The sequence below is a fragment of the Eriocheir sinensis genome, unplaced genomic scaffold (genome assembly GCF_024679095.1).
Source record: "Eriocheir sinensis breed Jianghai 21 unplaced genomic scaffold, ASM2467909v1 Scaffold1089, whole genome shotgun sequence".
Classification (NCBI taxonomy): Eukaryota; Metazoa; Arthropoda; class Malacostraca; order Decapoda; family Varunidae; genus Eriocheir; species Eriocheir sinensis.
The window spans coordinates 36,752-41,011 of NW_026110395.1; the positions used below are offsets into that span (position 1 = coordinate 36,752).

General features: G+C 44.1%; 1 long non-coding RNA gene across 23 annotated transcripts; it reads right to left on the reverse strand.

The window, feature by feature from the left end:
* Positions 1-1,169: 1,169 nt before the first annotated feature.
* Positions 1,170-3,313, reverse strand: LOC126989177 (uncharacterized). 23 transcript variants are annotated; one of them, XR_007742979.1, is made up of 6 exons: positions 3,172-3,313; positions 2,978-3,103; positions 2,657-2,851; positions 2,471-2,533; positions 2,345-2,407; positions 1,170-2,281 (listed from the first exon to the last, which is right to left on the reverse strand). It is a non-coding gene; the product is annotated as an uncharacterized LOC126989177 (long non-coding RNA). The 23 variants fall into 23 exon arrangements; XR_007742971.1 differs by having other exon boundaries at positions 1,170-2,407; positions 2,657-2,908; positions 3,035-3,103; XR_007742985.1 differs by having other exon boundaries at positions 1,170-2,407; positions 2,657-2,725.
* Between the last annotated feature and the right edge of the window lie 947 nt (positions 3,314-4,260).

Sequence of the window (4,260 nt, forward strand, 5' to 3'; positions counted from 1 at the left end):
AAACGCGTATTCCCACTCTTTCCTCACCCCTGCTATTCTCTCTCTCTCTCTCTCTCTCTCTCTCTCTCTCTCTCTCTCTCTCTCTGTAAAGTACGTAACAATAGAGAGCGGAGAATGAGTTTTAAACGCTCGACAAAGTTTAAGAAATGTGCCGTAAGGTTGTGACGGAAACTGAAGTGCAAAATGGTGCCGCCTCGCTAGCTACTGCGTACTACTTGCTGCTATACTGTTATCATCATTATTGAGCACCGTGAATGGGGTATACCCGGAAGAGTACAAATATCAGTAGTTATACAAAGTCTCTTACTCTGCCTCATTCAAGACACAGATATTCAAAAGGATAAAGATTGGGGAGCAGCGACGTAGCGACCTTTTTTTTTTTTTTTGTATCCTCTTATTTTGGCCCTTGGGCTTTCTGTCTTCTGTGTTAAAAAAAAAAAAAAGAAAACTGCCAAGTCTTTACCTCATCGATTTCCATTTTTTTTTTAGCAAACTCTTTATCATTGTTAGCTACCATTTATTATTATTATTTTTTTTACTTGACGCTTTTCTTCGTTTTATTTTTTGGCTGCAGAGGGGGAGGGGGGGAAACCATTATAATCCAAATTCTTCCTTTTACTCTGTCCTACCTCCCCCCTCCCTCCCTTCCTTTTCTTGCCTCCCTGCCCCCGTCCTTCCCTTCCAGCTCAAGGTCGGACCGGAACTAAGGACTACACAATGAAAAAAAAATTGTGGCAGGAAAACGTGTAGGTAGAACTGACCATGACTGATGACGGACTAGATAAGTAAACAAATAAATAAGATGAACAAATAAGATAAACAAATATAGAGATAGAACTTATTTTTTATTTATGCGGATTTTTTATTTATTTATCTACTTTTGCCCTTGAGCTGCTTCCTTAACTGCAAAAAGAAAAAAAAAAGATGGATAGATAAACATAATGATAGATAGCCATACAGATAAATAGATCAAGAGTCAGACAAATACATGTTCGATCGTTAGATGATTTGATAGTTAGTTAATAGGTAGTCCAATAGTACCCTTGTATAGTACCCTTAGTTAGATAGGTAGTTAGATAGGTAGTTTAATAGTTAGACAGTTTGAATTAGTTAGTTAGTTCGTTAATTTTACTGTATTCTGTATTTGTTTATTTATTTATTTATTTGGATTATTTTTTTGTTTTTGTTTTATTTTATTTTGGTGTTTTTCTTTTTCTTTTTGTTTCTTTTTCCTTTTCTTTTCTTTATTTTTTTCTTTGTTTTCTTGCTGTTGTTTTTCTTTTTTGATGTTCTTTTATTTCATATCATCCTCTTGTTGATGTTCATAGGTCTGGGTGAGCCGCTTTCCTCCCAGAAGAGACCCACCCATAATTTTGGTGATGTTAGTTTGGGGCCGAATGGTGGATGATGTTTCTTTTGTATGTTACTTTTCTTGATGTTGTTCTGTTATTGCTGTTACTTTTCTTTTGCGATGTTTTTTTGCTCTTTTTTTCCCCTATTTTTTGGTGTTCTTTTCTATATCATCCCTCTTTGATGTTCTTTGGTCTGGATGAGCCTCTTTCTCCCCAGAAAAGACCCACCCATAATTTTGGTGATGTTAGTTTGGGGCCGAATGGTGGATGATGTTTCTTTGTATGTTATTTTTCTTGACGTTGTTCTGTTATTGTTGTTACTTTTCTTTTGCGATGTTTTTTTCTCTTTTTCCCATTTTTTTGGTGTTCCTTTCTATATCATCCCTTTTTGATGTTCTTTGGTCTGGATGAGCCTCTTTCTCCCCAGAAAAGACTCGCCCATAATTTTGGAGATGTTAGGGCCTGAAGGTGGATGATCTGTGTTTTTTATTTTATTTTCTTGATGTTTTGTTACTATATTTTCCTTTTTCTGGTGTTCCTTTTTATTTTCCTTTTCTTTGGTGTTCCCATCACGTGGATTGTCTACGACATCTAACGAGCACCACAAGCCCCGGTTTATTGTTCGGAGTTTGCTCTCCTAGGCAGACTGCCTACCACGGCTGACGAGCTTCACCTGCCCGGGTTTATTGTTCGGAGTTTGCTCTCCTAGGCAGACTGCCCACCACGGCTGACGAGCTCCACCTGCCCGGGTTTATTGTTCGGAGTTTGCTCTCCTAGGTGAATTGCCTACCACGGCTAACGAACCTCACCTGCCCGGGTTTGTAATCGGAGTTTGCTCTCCTAGGTGAACTGCTTTCGCTAACGACCTCCACCTGCCCGGGTTTGTAATCGGAGTTTGCTCTCCTAGATGAATTGCTTTCGCTAACGACCTCCACCTGTCCGGGTTTGTAATCGGAGTTTGCTCTCCTAGATGAATTGCTTTCGCTAACGACCTCCACCTGCCCGGGTTTGTAATCGGAGTTTGCTCTCCTAGATGAATTGCTTTCGCTAACGACCTCCATCTGTCCGGGTTTGTAATCGGAGTTTGCTCTCCTAGGTGAACTGCTTTCGCTAACGACCTCCACCTGCCCGGGTTTGTAATCGGAGTTTGCTCTCCTAGATGAATTGCTTTCGCTAACGACCTCCACCTGCCCGGGTTTGTAATCGGAGTTTGCTCTCCTAGATGAATTGCTGCTAACGACCTCCACCCGCCCGGGTTTGTAATCGGAGTTTGCTCTCCTAGATGAATTGCTTTCGCTAACGACCTCCATCTGTCCGGGTTTGTAATCGGAGTTTGCTCTCCTAGGTGAACTGCTTTCGCTAACGACCTCCACCTGCCCGGGTTTGTAATCGGAGTTTGCTCTCCTAGATGAATTGCTTTCGCTAACGACCTCCACCTGCCCGGGTTTGTAATCGGAGTTTGCTCTCCTAGATGAATTGCTTTCGCTAACGACCTCCACCTGCCCGGGTTTGTAATCGGAGTTTGCTCTCCTAGATGAATTGCTTTCGCTAACGACCTCCATCTGTCCGGGTTTGTAATCGGAGTTTGCTCTCCTAGGTGAACTGCTTTCGCTAACGATCTCCACCTGCCCGGGTTTGTAATGGGAGTTTGCTCTCCTTGGTGAACTGCTCACGCTAACGACCTCCACCTGCCCGGTTTTGTAATCGGAGTTTGCTCTCCTAGATGAACTGCTTTCGCTAACGACCTCCACCTGCCCGGGTTTACTGTTCGGAGTTTGCTCTCCTAGGTGTATTACCTATGACGGCTCACGAGCCCAACCTGCCCGGGTTTATTGTTCGGAGTTTGCTCTCCTAGGTGTATTACCTATGACGGCTCACGAGCCCAACCTGCCCGGGTTTATTGTTCGGAGTTTGCTCTCCTAGGTGAATTGCCTACCACGGCTAACGAACCTCACCTGCCCTGGTTTGTTGTTCGGAGTTTGCTCTCCTAGGTGAATTGCCTACCACGGCTAACGAGCCCCACCTGCCCGGCGTTGTAGCCGAAAGATCTCCGGCACCTCCGTCGGGGTCCCGATGGACGCCGAGGCGCCCTGCCGGGAGCCCTCCAGTCCTGCCATGCTCGCCTGGGAGACCTTGGGCTCGCTGGCGCTCCACCGCCCCGCCGATTCGAATAGGGCGGATGCAAGAACTCGCTCCTTAAAACTACCAGACTGGATTATAAAATTAATCATAAATGCCGTGAAGGCGCCGGTCACTGCGTTTATCGGTTCTTGGATGAAGGACCGATGGGCCTCGGGGACGCGCACAAGCATCATAAGGAATCCTCGCCGCGGCTTCCGGCGCAGCATCCTTTTCCCTTTTCTTTCTTACTTCCAATTTTTCTTTTTAATTATATTTTCTTTCTCTGATTGACTGATTGATTGATTTTACATAGTAAAAATTGGTTTACCAATTAACGTCTTTCAGGTACATTGCATTCACACACCTGCTGAGGGAGAACACCAGTGAGCGTTTTGACTCACGAGGACGGCCCACTAAAGTTTCCTAACATTTGTATTGAGCTGCCACTTCTCTTTAGTAGTCTGTTCCTCTATTTTTCTCTTCTTTATTTAATTCTATTTCTCCCTTTCTTTCATCCTTGCTCTCTATACATATATTTCTTTCAAACTTCTTCATCAGCCCCCTTTCCTTCCCATTCTCCCTCCCCTTCATCTCCCTCCATCCCTTTCATCCCCCTCGCCTCCCGCCCTTTGCTCTTTTTCTGTTATCATCACGACAGCTGTTTAATTTCTCAGCGGGGACTTTTTTTTGCCCAGTTGGAGGCATGTAGGCAAAAAGACGAGGTCGTGTTGCACTCATGGCAGCCGAAAAGACGAAAGGCTCACTCTCTTGAAATGTTTTCTTCTTC